Source organism: Pipistrellus kuhlii, unplaced genomic scaffold, assembly GCF_014108245.1.
Source record: "Pipistrellus kuhlii isolate mPipKuh1 unplaced genomic scaffold, mPipKuh1.p scaffold_m20_p_7, whole genome shotgun sequence".
NCBI classification, from domain to species: Eukaryota; Metazoa; Chordata; class Mammalia; order Chiroptera; family Vespertilionidae; genus Pipistrellus; species Pipistrellus kuhlii.
Genome location: NW_023425573.1, coordinates 79,090,691 through 79,108,863, shown reverse-complemented (window position 1 = coordinate 79,108,863; position 18,173 = coordinate 79,090,691).

Sequence of the window (18,173 nt, the reverse complement as noted above, 5' to 3'; positions counted from 1 at the left end):
TTGTTGTTGTTGTTGTTTTTTTTTGTGTGTGTGTGTGTGTGTGTGTGTGTGTGTGTTTTCTTTTCTTTTACTTTTCTTTCTTTTTTTTCATTTTTTTTTTTTCATATAGGCCTGAACTGTTATAAACTTCCCTCTAAGGACTGGATTCAAATCCATAGGCTTGGCCTCTGCTTTCGTGTCCTCTGAAAAGTTTGAAATGCAGGATGTGGCAGGCAGGGCTCCTGAGGATAGGGAGTATCTCATAGGGTATATTTTTTCTTTTCCTGCCCTGCAGCTACTGGGAGAGGCTGGCTCCTCTCAGGAAAAATGGCCATTTCATTTTGGGCACATGTGAACAATAAAATGCTCCTGGCTGCTGCTTTTCCGCTTCTCCCTGCAATGGTACTCACCCCAGCCACCACTTAGGTGCCTCAAGCCTGTGCCTCCCTTCCCCAAAGTCTCTGGGGAGTAGCTGCAAACAAAAACTCTTGTGCTCTGGCTTCAGAGTGGGGAAAAAAGGAAAGAAAAATAAACTGTGGCTTTCTCTCTGACTCTGGTCTATGGGCTGGATATTATGTAGGCCATGGATCTTGGCACTGGTTCTCTGGGCTAGGAAGCCCAGCCTAGGCTCTATGCCTCTATCTATCTAATCTAAGGGAACAGACCCTCCCATAGCCCAAGGCTCCCTCCCCTCTCAGCCTGCCACCTGCCACCTGGAAGCTGAGTCAGCTCCTCTCAAGATTTCCCCCTTCCAATGGTCTCCAGGTGTTTTATGTCCTTACTTGATATGTCTCCTCCCCAGCTGGACCTCAACTGGTAATCCCAAGTGCATGTTCTCCAATTTAGTTTTACTTCCACTCTGGCCCTGGTGTGAGTTGCAAACAGGCCTTCCTATTTGGCCTCCATCTTCTCCCCTTTGATTTATTTTTAAATGCATTTTTCTCTTTACATGTAAGTTATCTTATTTGTTTTTGTTAATTTATTTGCTTTTGCTGTGTCCAGTTTACTATGAAATCATTCAATTAATTTCTTTATTTTTAATGTGTGCTGTTTTAATTCTAAGATTTCCATTGCTTCCTATTTGTAGTTTCCCTTCTGTTGCCAAAATTCCTCATCTGATCACATATTCTGCTTTCCTTTTTCATTTCCGCTTGGTTCTTTTGCATATTTATCATAGTGATTTTAAAATCCTTGATCAGGCTGCTGCCTTGCACTAAGCAATGCTTTTGGATGTTGGGGAGTATTCTGCCCAGTTCATCTGCTTATCCTTGAATCTTTGTTGTGTTGCTGCCACAGCAAGTGACCCAAGAGCAAGAAAATGCGGCTGGTTTTAGACTCATTCTGTGATAAGTGTTCCTCGGAACTCTCATTTCCCATGTCAGACTTTACATGGCTATTAAATGTGATATGAGAATTTCTGTGCAACTTCATGTAAATAGCAAGTACTGTAACCAAATAACCAGCCTCATATGGTCAAACAAGACATGCAATTGATTTATGGATGTGGGGGGGTGATATTAAAAAAAAAACTTTTCAAAAATTGAATGAGTAGAAAATTAGAAAAAATAAATTTTAGTAATTTTTCTTCAAATTTCACAATATTAAACCTGCAAGGCGGGATGGATTGCTTAGAGTCATTGATAAACATACTAATAAACGTATTCCCCTGTGTTTTTGCTGCCTCAGTTGCCTTGCCACCCAGCCTCTCAGGTTGGAGTTGGTGGCTGGATCTGACTCCAGAGCTCATGAGAAGGAAGGGGGCAGTCAGCAAGGGGCTTTGACTTCAGCAAGTCCTAGTTTATTACTCAGGTTGATAGGGTACTATCTGTGGAACTTCCTCAAACCTCAGTTTCCTTACCTGAAAGTGAGGTTATTTTTCTCATCTGACTAACATGAAGATTAAGTCTAGTAGGTGGACAGAGCTGCGCACATAATGGGAACTCAGCTGATAGCAAACAATGCTGTGTTAGGAGACATGTGATTGGATGGAGCCTCACAACGGACCATGGAAGCTAAATATGCAGAAATGTTGGCTGCAAGTCTTCTTCAACTTTTGAAGAAGCTCTGAGCTTCAGAGTATAGAAACTTGACAGGATACAATGTGGTTCACGTATATTAGTTACAACCATGAAAATATGAACTAACAATTTGGATATGTTTTTAAATGTAATGGTTGTAAATAAACTAACCAGATATAAGTAATATACATTATATAGAGAAAGTATATTTATAACTAGAGGCCCAGTACATGAAATTTGTGAACTCGTTGAGAGGGGTTCCTCAGCCTGGCCTGTGCCAAGTGAGCCTCAATCATCAGCCGGACATCCTTAGTGCTGCTGTGGAGGCAGGAGAGGCTCCCACCACTGCCACTGTGCTTGCCAGCCTTGAGCCAGCTTCTGGCTGAGCAGAGCTCCCCTGTGGGAACGCACTGACCACCAGGGGGCAGCTCCTGCATTGAGCATCTGCCCCTGGTGGTCAATACATGTCATAGTGACTGTTCATGCCACTGTTCAGTCAATTTGCATATTAGCCTTTTATTATATCTCTCTATATAGTAGCCTAATATGTAAATTGTCCCTATGGAAGTTCAACCAGGAGAGCAGGAGTTCGATCACTTACTATGATGTGTGCTGAACACCAGGGGTCAGTGCGAAATAAGGGAAGGCCCCAGATGGCAGCCAGCAGCCAGCAGCTGGGGAGGGAAGACCCTGGCCTGCAGCCAGAAGGAAGGCCTGATTGGCCTTGATCACCCGCCGGGCCTAGGGACCCTACTCAGGCCTCGAGTATAGGACAATACGTGCATTGACTAATGATTGCTGAATTTTTCTAGGCTCTTTTATGTATCTAAAGGAGGCATCAAAACAGCTCATTTCTGAGAAATGGGAGAGGCTGTGAAAAGGGAAAGAAAGCTGTGTCAAGTTGATATGGACATAGATATATGTCCTCATAAACTGGAGCATGAAGAAAGCAGACGGTTAGCCTAGCCAGGATTGCTCAGGGGTTGGAGTATTGACCCATGCACCCAAGGGTTCTGGGCACATACCTGGATTGCAGGTTTGATCCCAGGCACAGGTTGGGGTTTATGTGGGGGACAACCATCTGTCCTTCTCACAATGATGTTTCTCTTTCTGTGTCTCTCCTCTCTCTCTCTCTCTCTCTCTCTCTCTCTCTCTCTCTCTCTCTCTCTCTCTCTCTCTCTCTCTCTCCCCTCTCACTTCCCTTCCACTCTCTCTAAAAATCAGTGGGAAAAAATATCTTCTGATGAGGATTAACAACAAGAAAAAGCATGCAGCTATGGCTTTCAAATACATTTATTATTGCAGGTTGTCTTTGTAACCTTTATCATTATTTTAGATATGATGCAAACAAGAAACACAAAAGTTAAATTATCTGTCCAAGTTCACAAACTCATTAAATCTAGTAAGTGGTGGAGGTTACAAATTCAAGCAGCATAATTACACATATTTAGAGACCAAAATTTGCACTTACGACCATTTACATGCTTATATTATCCTTTAGTATGTGAATGAATAAAATGGTGTCCCTACTCTTATGTCTTGATATTTCACAAATTTTGATTCATGGGCTACATTTTCAGGAAGTTTAACCTTTGGCTATAGAAGCGAAAGAAATAATGACCATCACATCCTCTTTTTTTTTTTTTTTTTAGACAACAGTGTATATTAACATGTTAAAACTCTGAGAAACCAGTAGTAAAAATAAGCCATTTAACTTTTAACAGTTAAAGAAACAAACTTATTAACATAAAGAGATAAAATATTCTATCAAGAACCCCCCATATTTTTCCAATGCAACCTTTGTAAGAGTAACTTGGATCACTCTGAAATTAGAACCCAAAGGTGACAGCAGAATATTTTCTTCCACATAGTAGTTTCGTGGCACCAGACATTTCTTGGCATAATCCTGGTACAGAGGTAATTATTGTTGTTTTACTTTTTTCAATAATGGTAAAAACTAGGGAACTTTAACTTGAAGATTTATGGTAGAAAATATTTCCCATATGTAAACTCTGACCCAAGTATTTTTATCAATAACCAAGTTTTAAAATAATTAATTAAAAATCTCATATTTGGCATGTTTTAAGATTCCCCGTTGAAGTTAAGAAAAGATAGTTGTGCTAAAAAAGTAAGTTAAATGTTTTCTGAAAACAAACTAGGTGTTTGGGGGCAGAGTCCAAGCTAAGTCAACAATTTTTACACCCTTGCAGCTTCTTCTGCAAGTGAGACAGCAAGACCAGCTCTTAGGTGTGACATCACGGGTCCTCCCTTTCATATACTCAAATGATTAAGTGATATCAAAGTACATCAAAAGAGTCCAATCTGTCAGATGAAAATGAGGGCATACATGAAGAAACTCTAAAAAGCAAAGAAGAGGGAACGGAAGCTGTCTGTACAAAGGTCATCTGTCCCTGTGAGAACAGGAAAGTGAGTTGGAACATAAAGAATCATCCATCTCTGTCTTTTGGTTTGTTGTTTTCTTCTTTGGAGAAGCGCCTTGGCGTGTCAGCGCCTCCAGTGCTTTACCCATGAAGTGGATTCTAGCATGTTTCTGATTCTACTTTTCAGCCCTAACTTACAATAGACTATGCATTCTCTATACGTATACCCCCCAATTCCTTCCAAAGATGCTTGTTTAGGCAACTTACCAAAACAGTGGATAACTAAGATAAAATGAATGTGAAAAATAAAGAAAAAGTATTAAAATAAAACCATAGCTAAAGAGAGTACATAGAAATACTTTCATGCAGCAAGGACTTGCACATTCTTGAAGAGGGGTTATTGGTTTAGTTCAGAGTTTCTTAGATGCTAATGCCAAAGTAAAAAAATTAAAAAAAAATAAAAAGCTAGAAGTTACCAGATTTATATTGTGAAAAAGCATCCCTCCTGGTGCTTAGAAGTTGTGTGGGTGTTGATGTGTTGAATAAACCAGGTGTGAGGTCCCTAAGGGGCTGCACACGTTGTCTGGTAACAGCTGGAATGTGGAATGCGATCCCACATCATGCCCAGGTGAACAGGGCTCCAACCTCTGTTTATTACAATCATCACACACATATGTGGCAGCTTGGTGACATCTGCACAATTAATACATTATAAAATATTCAAAATGTCCATTTCTAATAACATAACACTGATACAATTAGACATCCATTCTTAGTTATTGTGATTTTTCAGGATATCATAACATTGGGACAAACAGCCTAATTTCAAGAATATTAAGTTGTATCTGTTGCTCTAATAAATGCAGACAGTGTAGCTTTTACCAGCAAAATGTTTTTGATTTAGAGAAAAATAAATGATTTTATTTTAAATATCCTGACGTGACTTTCCTAGATTATATAGTATGTCCTTTATCACACAGGCTTAGTACAAGTTGTATGTTCTCCACTCTATGTCTTAGCAGGGAAGCTATAGTGGAAAGTACATCCCACCTGCTGGCCTGTGACTCTGATCTATTGCTATTATCTCAGGATGCTCATCTGTATGAACAAGTCAGTGGTGTTTACCAACCAGGTATCAAGTCAGAATTGAAAAAAAAAAGTTTATTATCTATTGGTAATATACATGAAATTGTAATATAACCTTTAAATATTATTTATTTTTATTGCTCATTGACAAGACTCACACTCTAAAAATGGAGTGTAAGAGTTATTAGGTTTGAGTATGAGTAAAGGTTATGATGAATACTAATGCGATGTCTTCTCCATCTTCCAAACTCTTCTCATCAATTCACCAGTGTTTGGAAAACTAGATGGCACAGCCTCTGCAGCTAACATGTGCTTGAAATGTAGAAATCTGTCTGAGAGATAATTCAAAGATTTCATTTCCTGATAAGATATTTCTAATGGTGCATATTTGTTCATAAAACATACCTGTGGCATTGTGCTAGGTGAGCAGATATATACAAAAATTACAGGGCATGATTCATATTCTAATTTGAGAAAACAGATTAACCCCTTTAAAATTCTAATTATGAGAAACTATAAAACTATTCATTTATCAGAGGGTTGTGTGGAGCACTCTCTGGGCAGACTGCAGTTGCAACACGCCTTCCTTTATGAATAGAAATGTTTTAAAGTGCTCCCTTCCTTTGGACAGATGGAGCTCTGTACAGAGCGTGTGGCTTGGGGAGCCGGCATATGCAGCACCAGCCCCTCGTCACTCCTTGGCTGGGCAGCTTTGGGCAGGTTCCAACACATAGCAGAGCATGTACAGTCCTGAGTTAGTGCTACAGAAAGGAATGCCAGAGCAGTAAAGATTAATCAGAAAATTCCTAAAGCAGTATTATCCTCAAGATATTCAAAGAAGAAAAGCTCACTTTAGGCAAAAAATTTAGGAAGGCTCACAAAAAATGAAGAAACAATAATTGAACTTAAAAAAATAGGCAGAGTTTGCATAGGGAGAAAACGTCACAAAGCTACTTTCAGTTGGCTAGCTGAAACTGAACAGTATGAAGATGGTGGACTGTAATTTGTGAGAACAGCTGGTAAAAGCATTTGATTGAAACTGTTGATTTGAGAGTGATATCTACATATATATAAGACTAACTGACCTATATGGTAGAATGGCCAGAGTGTCAGGTTGCTATAATGCGCACTGAGCAGGCAGGCAAGTAAGTCCTTAGGGGCAAGGGGCAGGCAGGCAGACAAGCAGTTAGGGATGAGTGGCCCCAGATTAGAAGAGGGATATGCAACTGCAGTGTTCGTGCCTCAACCAGCAGTCAGACATCCCCTGAGGGGTCCCAGATTTTGAGATGGCACAGGCTGGGCTAAGGGACACCCCACACCCCATGCCAAATTTCATGCACTGGGCCTAGGTAGGATATGAGAATATAAAGGCAGCTTGGTGTCAAATGCCAGAGGACTTTGAATATTAGAATAAAATATATTTTAAATATTAATCCCTTGTCAAAGCTGTAGGTAAATATTATCCCCCAATTGGTTGGTTGTCTTTCTGTTTTGTTGTGTATTCCTTTTGCTGTGCAGAGGCTTTTTAATTTGATTTAATCCCATTAATTTGTTTTTCCCTTACTTCCTTTGACTTTGAGGTAAAATTCAGAAAATTTTCTCTAAAGCCAAGGTCTATAGGTTTAGTACCTATATTTCTTAAAATTTTGTCATTTGCGACAACATGGATGGACCTTGAGAACATTATACTAAGTAAAATAAGTCAGTCATGAGAAGATAAGGACCATATGATTTCACTCATATGTGAGACATAAAATTGAATCATAGACACAGACAAGAATACGTTAGTTACCAAAGGGAAAGCAATAGAGTATAGTAAAGGGTAAAGGAGGCCAAATATATGGTGATGGAAAAGTATTTGACTTTGGGTAATGGGCATACAATGCAATATGCAATCATATATCACAGAAATATACACTTGAAACTTATGTGATTTAATTAACCAATGTCACACAAATAAATGCAATAAAAAGACATAGGTGGCAGGATAGATTTAAAAAATTAAACTCTATTTTTAGTCATCAGCAAGTCCTTGAAACATTTGAAAAATTATTAACATAATTCAAACAAACTATTATAGAAAATACCAGTACAATTCAAAGCATTTTTCCCCATTTAAAATGGAAATCAGCATAATACATAGTTGTTACCAAGAAATGCTAAATTATAGATAAGGTAAATAAAATCATCTATAATTCAACAACTGATAGGTAACCATTATTAATGTTTTGGCAATGTAGATATACAGCATGCATATAAATGTATCTATGGAATATATAAGTGTACATATTACATAAATTGTGTTAAACCAGACATAATATTCCTACAATATTTTGTCATGTAATATCACTACATGGATTTATTGTTAACAAGAAGCAGTGGGTTTATACTTTAACACAAACATTCTCTTACAACTCCACAGAAATCACACACACATACACACACACACACAAATTCAATTTAAATATAAACAATTCTATATAATAAAGAGCTAATGTGTAAATAGTCATTATACTTCCACACCATAAGGCCATATGGCTCAGACAATCAACACTGGAGAGACAGGAATGGGGACAAGCCAGACACAAATGAGCTCACAAGAGAGGCATGGGGACCAGCAAGGCACAAATGAGTTTGCAAGAGAGGAATGGGAACCAGCCAGGCTGCAACCTGGGAGAGGGACAAGCAGCCCATGCCATAGTCCCAGGCACCAGCACCTAAGGCTGTGACCCAGGGGAAGCCACCCACCCATGGTCCCCACCAGCTGCAGCTGGCTTTGGCTAAGCCAGCACAGGTCCTGGGTGCCTGCAACCGGCCAAAAGGAGTAAAGCCTGGGTACTGGGTGCCTGCCACTGACCAGAGGAGGCAATCTTGGGTCCTGGGTGGGGGGGAGAAAGAGGGGTTAGAGGCCATCAGGCCATCAGGGGAGCAGTTAGGAGCAATCAGGCAGGCAGGCAGAGGTGGTTAGGGGTGATCAGACAGGCAGGCAGGTAGGTGGTTAGCAGCCAGAGGTCCTGGATTGTGAGACACAGTTGGACATCACCTGAGTGGTTAGGAGCCAGGGGTCCTGGATTGAAGAGTGTGCATGCTGGGCTGAGGGATCTCTTCCCATGCATAATTTTTGTGCATCAGGCCTCTAGTATAAATACAAACTGTCATTTACACACAAGATAGAATACAAGCAGGAAACAAAGAAGGCTAACTTCATGTACACAGGTAAATCTTTATTAGAACTGGTCAAGTAAAATGGGTAAACTGCCGAACAATAGTGGATTTTAAAAAAGAAAATAATAATGAATAATTAGGATTTAAAAGTCAAAACAAAAAATTATGAAGAACTTTAAATCAATACCATGAAAATGATAAAAATTTCTGTTAATACATAAGATAATAAAGTCACCACACAAAAAATAAAATCTGAATATGTACAAAACCATCAAAGAAATTAAGTGAGAAGTTAAAAATCACCACAGCGTTATTAGTTCAAGACTGTTTTATAAGTAAGTATTGGTAAACTTTCAAGGATGTAGTATTATACAAATGCTTTAGAGAAACAAAGAATGAATACTTATATGATGAGTGAAGGGGAATAGCTAACAAACTTGAAAAAGGTTGAAATCAAACAGAAGAAAAAGAGATAAAATATATAAACTTTAGACCAACTCTCTGGAAAAATGCATTAGTAGTAATGAATTATAAAGATATCAAACCCATACATTTATCTACATTAATTCATTTAATACTAGAGGCCCAGTGCACTAATTTGTTCATATCTGGGGTCCTTCAGCTAGGCCAGTGATTGAGGCCTATCAGAGGGCCAGCCATCCAGAGGCAAGGGCCTCAGGAGGTTAGCTGTGGGAGCACACTGATCATCACGGGGAAGCTCCTGCATTGAGCATTTGCCCCCTGGTGGTTAATTGACAGGTCACTCCAGTTGTTCTGGTTATACAGTCATAAAGGTCACTTAGGCTTTTATATATACTGAGTGTCCAGATTATTATGATCACCTGACATTTGTACACAAATTGGCCACCTGGCATTTGTATGGGATATGGAAGCCGAAAGCTTGTTTGAACATGTTTGCTGTCTGCAGTTGCCAAGATAAAATGTCTTCAATTCAAATAGGAACACAAGGATTAGACAGTCAAGCATTGGAAAAGTCACGTGGCCCAATGAATCACGTTTCCAGTTGTATCATGCAGATGGTAGAGTGAGAATTTCGTGGAAACTGCATGAAAGCATGCACCCAACATGCATGAGTACAACCCTTTAAGTTGGCGGGGGCAGTGTTAATGGTTTGGTGTATGTTTTCCTGGCATGATTTGGGCCCTTTATATGGAACAAAGTCTGAATAGCATAATATACCTAAGTTTCGTTGCTGATCAAGTTCATCCTATCATGTTGATGGCATATCCCAATGGAGATGGCTCATTCCAACAAGACAATGTGCCATGCCACATTGCTTGTATTGTGCAGGAGTGGTTTCAAGAACAAGAGGGAGACTTAACTTTGCTTAGGTGGCCCCCACAATCACCAGATCTCAGTCTAATTGAGCATTTGTGGGAAGAAGTTAAAAGAGCCATCAGGCAGCTGGTTCCACAATCATCCAATCTCACAGACTGGACAGTGCTATTCATCAGCTATGGTGTCAGATTCCTCACATCACCTTTCAGATTCCTCGCATCACCTGTCAGCATCTTGTGGAGTAAAAAGGGGTAATGGGAGACATCTGTAATACTATCAGCAATAAAAAATATATATTTATTGGTTGATTCTTGTATGTGTCCTGACAGGGACTTGAACCCACAACCTTGGCATAGTGGCACCATGCTCTAACCAACTGAGCTACCTAGCCAGAGCTATAAGAAATATATATTTTAAAAATAAGCTTTATATTGGTACTTGGAAGAGAGGGTACTGTGGTATGTATTGTATAATTATATGCAAAGTTTTATTTTCATTCATTTATTCTTTTGTAGGAAACCCTGATGTCTTTGTTCCAATTATTATTGTGAGCAAGGCCATGCACCAATTTGTTAAGTGCATCTTGGGTAGTGTGCTTCCAAATGAGTCTCAATCCAGTACCTTCAATGTGACAGGCATCATCAGATCATTGAAATCACAATTGTAAATTTTGTTTGGGAACAGGTCATTGACATAGATTGTCCTTCTAATCTTAACTGTATGATAAATCTTCCAAATTCTCACTCCATCTCTGTTTTCCTGATATTTGTGTTGTCATACATCATTAGGAGATTTTACTTATCATTGCCTATGTACTTGTGACCACATGCAGTGTCTGATGAACTAAGCACATAGGCAAGGATATGTTGACATCATCTCTGACCCTAACAATATTCTCTACAGGAAACCTGATCTTTGTCTCCTAGGGTCGAACTTCAAGGCCCTTCTCTTCATTCTTTGAGCTTCACATTTGTTTTTAGTGTTCTCTCAGTGTCATCATGCCTTAGGTTTGAACTGGTCTTCACTCCTTGTCTTTCATTAAACAGATGGATAGATGAGGTTAAGTCTGTAATATCGATCTTAGTGAAAGTAGGTAGAATCAGGAAAATTTTTTTGGCTTATAATAAAACTTGACTGAAGATAACTTTGGGGAGTTAGGGGTTTGGCACTGCTGTAAAATTATTTGAACTGGGAGCTATCCCTTCAGTCTACAATTGCTGAAAGCCCCACTGAACAGTGCATGAGGGTTCCTTTTACACCACATCCTCTCCAGCACTTGTCCTTTGTTGATTTGTTGATGATAGCCATTCTGACAGGTGTGAGATTGTAGCTCATTGTCATATTGATTTGAACCTCTTGGATGATTAGTGATTTTTTTTTTAGTATGTTTTAATATGTCTCGTGGCCTTCTGTATGCCCACTTTCAAAAAGTGTCTATTAAGTCCTTTGCCCATTTTTCATTGGATTGCTTATCTTCCTTTTATAAAGATGTATGAATTACCTATAAAATTTAAAGATTAGGCCTTTATCTGAAACAACATTGGTGAATATATTCTCCCAAGTCTTGGGCTTTCTTGTTGTATTGTTGATGGTTCCTCTTGCTGTACAGAAGCTTTTTATTTTGATGTTGTCCCATTTGTTTATTTTATCCTCTGTTTCCATTGTACTATGAACTGTGTTGGTAAAGATATTGCTACAAAATATGTCTGATGTTTTGCTGCCTATGGATTCTTCTAAGATTTTTATGATTTCCCAACTTACATTTAAGTCCCTCATCTATTTTGAAATCATTTTTGTGTATGATGTAAGTTGGTTGTCTAGTTTCATTTTTTTTTCATGTATCTGTCCAGTTTTCCCAACACCATTTATTGAAGAGAATGTCTTGACTCCATTGCATGCTCTTGTCTCCCTTGTCAAATAGTAATTGAGTATAGTGGGTTGGGTAAATTCTTGGATTCTCTGTTCTGTTCCATTGGTCGATATGCCTGTTCTTGTGTCAGTACCTGCCAGTTTTGAGAACAGTGGCTTTGCAATATAGCTTGATATATGGTATTGTGACCCCTTCAACTTTGTTCTTTTTGCTCAGAATTGCTGCGGCTACTCGGTCTTTTTTATTTCATATGAATTTTTGAGGGTTTCTTCTAGGTCTGTGAAATATGCCATTGGTATTTTAATGGGGATGCATTCAATCTATAAATTGCTTTGGGTAGTATGAACATTTTAATAATGTTTATTCTACAAATCCATGAACATGGTATATTCTTTCATTTGTTTGTCTCCCACTATCTCTTTTTTCAATGTCATGTAGTTTTCTGAGTACAGATCTTTTATCTCCTTAAGTTTATTAAACTTAAGTTAACTTTATTCCTAGGTACCTTAGTTTTTTTGGTGCCATGGTAAATGGGATTGTTTTTTGTTTTTTGTTTCTCTTTCTGTTATTTCATTACAGGTGTATAAAAAACACACATCAATTTCTGGGTACAAATTTTGTATTAACATTGCCAAATTCATTTATTAAATCTAACAGTTTTTTTAATGGAGTCTTTATTGTTTTCTAAATATAATATCCTGTCATCTGGGAATAATGACAGTTTTACTTATTCTTTTCCAATTTGCTTGCTCTTTATTTTTTCTTCTTGTCTGATCACTATGACTAGTACTTCCAGTACTATGTCAAACAGGAGTAATGAAAGTGGGCATCCCTGTCTTGTTCCTGTTCTTAGGGGAAATTGTTTTAGCTTTTTTTCCATTCAGTATGATGTTGGCTATAGGTTTGTCATATAGGGCTTTTATGATGTTGAGGTATGACCCATCTATTTCCATTTTGCTGAGAGTTTTTATCAAGAAAGGTTATGGGTTTTTGTCAAATGATTTCTCTGGATCGAATGATATGATTATGTGATTTTTTATCTCTCAATTTGTTTATGTGACGTACCATGTTTATTAATTTGTGGATATTGTACCAACATTGTGCCCTTGGAATAAGTCTCACTTGGTCATGATGTATGATCTTTCTAATGTAATGCTGGATCAGATTTGCTAGGATTTTATTGAGGATTTTAGCATTTATGTTCATCAGAATACTTGTCTGTAATTCTCTTTCTTTGTATTCTCTTTATCTAATTTTAGGATTAGGATTCTGCTGGATTCACAGAAAGTGCTTGAAAGTCTTCCTTCCTTTTTAACTTTTTGGAATAGTCTGAGGAAGATAGGTTTTAGTTTTTTGAATGTTTGGAAAAAATCCCCTGTGAAGACTTCTGGTTCAGGGTTTTTGTTTGCTGGGAGTTTTATTATTATTATTATTATTATTATTATTATTATTACTTCAATTTGCTCCATGTTTATTTTTCTATTCATATATATTTTTTCCTGAGTGAGTTTTGGAAGGTTGTATTTTTCTAGGAATATGTCCATTTCTTCTAGATTGACCAGTATTTTAGAATAGAGTAGTGGTTCATAGTATTTTTTATAATTCTTTGTATTTCTGTGGAGTTGGTTGTTATTTTGGCTCTTTCATTTTTGATTTTGCTTATTTGGGTCCTATCCCTTCGCTTCTTGGTGAGAGTGGATACAGGTTCAAAGAAACAGCCCTTGATTTTATTGATATTCAGGGTTTTTGTTTGTTTGTTGTTGTTTTTTGGTGTCTGTGTCATTTATTTCCACTCTGATATTTATTATTTCATCTCTTCTGCTCACTTTGGGCTTTTCTTTTTTACTCTTTGCCTAAATCTTTAAGTTGTAGAGTAAGATAATTTATTACCAGTTATTCTTGTTTTATGAAGTAGGCCTGTAATGCTATGAACTTCCCTTTCAGGATTGCTTTCACTATGTCCCATAGATTTTGTTTTGTTGTGTTTCCATTGTCATTTGTTTCTAGGATTTTGTTTTTATTTCTTCTTTTATCTCTTTGGTAACACAATCATCCTATATAATTAAAGTCTAATATGCAAATAGACCAAATGGAGAACAACCTGTGGAACAACTGTTTGCTATGACGTGCACTGACCACCAAGGGGCAGAAACTCAATGCAGAAGCAGCCCCCAGCCCTCAGGCCCCAGGCTAGACAAGGTGGGTGCCAGTGGGAGTTCCTGATCACCCCCCCCAGTCTCCCCACAGATTGGCCCTGAAAATCGGCCAGGCTTAGAGAACCTACTCGTGCATGAATTCCATGCATCAGACCTCTAGTTCTTTAATAACATGTTATTTAGCCCCCAATTGTTTGATTTACTGATTGTTTTTATTGTAGTTTATTTCTAATATTATGCCACTGTGATCTGGGATGATGTTTGATATGATTTCAATCGTCCTGAATTTGAAGAGACTTTGCCTGTGTCCCAATATGTGGTCTACCTTTGAGAATGTCCCATATACACTTGAGAAGAATGAATATTCTGTAACTTGGAGTGAGATGTTTTATTTTTTGTTTATTTTTTAAAAATGCCTTTTATTGATTTTACACAGAGAGGAAGGGAGAGGGATAGAGAGCTAGAAACGTGGATGAGAGAGAAACATCGACCAGTTGCCTCTTGTACACCCCCTACTTGGGATGTTCCCGCAACCAAGGTACATGCCCTTGACCGGAATCAAACCTGGGACCTTTTAGTCTGCAGACCGACGCTCTATCCACTGAGCCAAACTGGTTTTGGCTGGAGTGAGATTTTTTAAAGATGTTGATTAAGTCCATCTGATATAGTGAGTCATTTAGGATTGCTGTTTCTTTGCTGATTTTTTTTTTTTTTTTTTTTTTTTTTTGTCTAGAAGATTTATCTAGTGATGTCAATGGATATTAAAGTATTCTACTATGATTGTGTTTCTGTTGATGTTTCATTTGATATCTTCCAGAATATTTTTTAATGTATTTGGGTGATCCTATATTGGGTGCATATATGTTTACCAGAGTTATATCCTCTTGTTGAATTGTTCTCTTTAGTATTATGAAGTGGCCTTTCTTATCTCTTTTTATGGCCTTCACTTTGAGGTTTATTTTGACAGATATATGTATTGCTACCCAGCTTTTATTTTTCCTTTCCATTTGCCTGTATGGTATTTTTCCATCCCTTCACTTTTAGACTGTGTGAGTCCCCTATCCTGATGTGGGTCTCTTCTAGAGAGCACATGTATGGGTCTATTTTTTCATCCATCCAGTCACTTGATGTCTTTTAACAGAAGCATTTAGTTCATTTATGTGTAAAGTTATTATTGATTGGTACTTGTCTGTAGCCATTTTTATTCTTTGTGTCTTTGTTCCTTTTTCCTTTCTATTTTCTTTTTTTCTTTTTACAACAGTCCTTTTAGCATTTCTTGTGTTGCTGGCTTCTTAGTCGTAAAGTTCTTTAGCCCTTTTTTGTCTGTGAAGCTCCTGATTTTCCCTTCAATTTTGAATGATAGTCTTGCTGGACAGAGTATTCTTGGATTCAGACCCTTGCTTTGCATCACTTTATACTTCATTCCATTCTCTTCTGGCCTGATGTGTTTCTGTTGAGAAATAATTTTATGATCTAATAGGAGATCATATGTAGGTAACTCTCTTTTTCTCCAAAGCAGCTTTTAAGATTCTCTCTTTGTTGTTAACCTTTGCCATTGTAATTACAATGTGTTTTTTTGGGTTCATCTTGTTTTGGACTTTCTGTGCTTGTGTGAGATTTATTCTTCCCTAAATTAGGGAAGTTTTCTGTCTTTATTTATATTAATAGATTTTCTACTCCTTGCTCCTCTTCTTTTCCTTCTGGCACCCATATTATATGTATGTTACTTCATTCTGAAGAGGGATGTTTGGACTGTAATATGCAGTGTTGCCCTGGGCAGACTCTTTCCCAGGTTATTTTTCCATGGGAATGGAAGAATGAATCAATGGACAAAAGGTGGTACAGTAAAGGTGGACATTTATTGAAGAAAAAGTACAGACTCCCACATGAGGAAAGGAAAGATTCCTACTGAGTTTATTTTCCCTATGGTTATAAAGACTTTGTTCCTTGCAAGTCTTTGTTCCTTGTTATCCCCTCTGATTGGTCAATATTTCATTAGACCAGTGGTCAGCAAATTCATTAGTCAACAGAGCCAAACATCAATAGTACAAAGATTAAAATTTCTTTTGAGAGCCAAAAATCAACTTCTGTGCATGCATCATGAAGTTTCAATTGCACTGTATATGCTCACCTGCATGTGTTATTTTGTGGAAGAGCCACATTCAATTGGCCAAAGAATCACATGAGGCTCATGACCCAAGGTTTGCTGACCACTGCCTTAGACTGCTTAATATAGTAACTCGTAAGCTCAAAGGTCTAACCTCACATGGGTCATGTGAGGTTTTCCTTCCCTCCCTCCTTATTGTTTTTTTTTTTTATTATTATTATTATTATTATTATTATTATTATTATTATTCCCTTTGGGGTTTCTTCTTCTTCTTCTGGATGAAGGGCTTCCTACCCTTTAATTTGTAAATATAGATCTGTTTTTCTTTGTTTGTTTGTTTGTTTGTTTGTTTTTGTTTCAAGCTGCCTCATTCTCTGGAAATGTACCTGTTGGAGCTTTCCAGCTTTCTTGTTCTGCGGAGATATATCTTCTGCAACTCTGCAACCCTATGTTTCTTCCATGGCCCCCTTAATTTCTAAAATTTCCTAAGACCTTTTTTTCACCCCTAAAAATTCCTGTTTCAATTTCATGTTGTCCCCAAAACCCCTTAGCCTCACCTCCTGCTTTCTAATTTTTTCTCTATTTGCTGTTCAGATTCAGTGTGTTTTTCTGCCCTATCTTTTAAAAAATATATTTTATTGATTTTTACAGAGGGAAGGGAGAGGGATAGAGAGTTATAAACATTGATGATAGAGAAAACATCAATCATCTGCCTCATGCACACTCCCCACCGCAGCCAAGGGACATGGATTTGACCAGAATCAAACCTGGGATCCTTCAGTCTGCAGGCTGACACTCTATCTATTGAACCAAACCAGTTATAGCTGCCCTATCTTCTAACTCCCAAATTTGGTCTTCCACTTCAGTAGGACAACCTCTGAAGGCTCTCAGTATGTGAGAGGGGGCAGGCTGAGCGGAGGGACCTCTCACCTGTGCACAATTTTGTGCACTGGGCCCCAGTGTGTATATAAATGTTTTTAGAAGCATCATTCATTGTAGACCCAAAATGGAAACAACTAAAATGTTCATCAACTATGAAATAGATAAACAAATGTGGTATATATATAATGCAACATTATTCAGCTATTAAAATATGAAATATTGATAGGTGGTATCCTATATATCAATTTTTAAACATGCTAAGTGAAAGAAGCCCAGGTTTAAAAGGCTGCATATGGTATAATTTTATTTATATGAATTGTACAGAATAGTCGGATTTAAAAGACTAAATCAGACTAGTGCTTGGCAGGGCTGGGTAAAGAAGAATGTAGAATAACTGCTGGTGAATAAGGGGTTTCTTTTTTGGGGTGATGAAAACATCCAGTCTATTATTGCTGATAGTTACACAACATTGTGGATAAACTAAAAGCCATACACTTTAAAGGATGAATATCATGGTATGTGAGTTAAATATCAATAAAAAATGCCAAATCTAAATGTGAAATATGATCCTAGATTGGATCCTGGAAAAGAAATGCAAAGTGCTGCAGAGACATTAGGAAGCACTGGCCAGTGTGGCTCAGCTGGTTAGGTGTCATGTTGTGCAAAAAAAGATGACCAGTTTTTGACACCTGTTCACAGTACATACCCAGATTGTGGACTTGATCCCAAGTAGGGGGTGTACAGTTGGCAGCTGATCAATGTTTTGCTCTAACATTGATCTTTCTTAATCTCCCTCTCCCTTCCTCTCTAAAAATAAATAAAAATATTTGTAAAAGACATAATTAAGACAATTAGCAAGATTTGAATAAAATCTGTAATTTAGGCAGCAGAATTATATCAATATTAAATTTCCTGTTTGGGAATAATTTGGGAAGTTGCACTGAAATATTTTCTGGGAAGGGTTTCAATGATTGCTTCTTGCTCTCTAATAATTCAGAAAGAGCGGATAATAAGTCAAATGTAGCAAAATGTCCACAATTGTTGATTCTGAGTGAAGGACATAATATTCTTAGTACTTTTTTTGTTATTCTTATCTAAGTTTGAAATTATTCTAAAATAAAAATGTTTGCCATAAAGTAAAGAGAGAAAGAGAGAATAAAAATCCAATCCATGTAACAGCATGTGGATGTGTTCTTTCTAAAAAATGGAGAAATTAAAACCCAATGATTT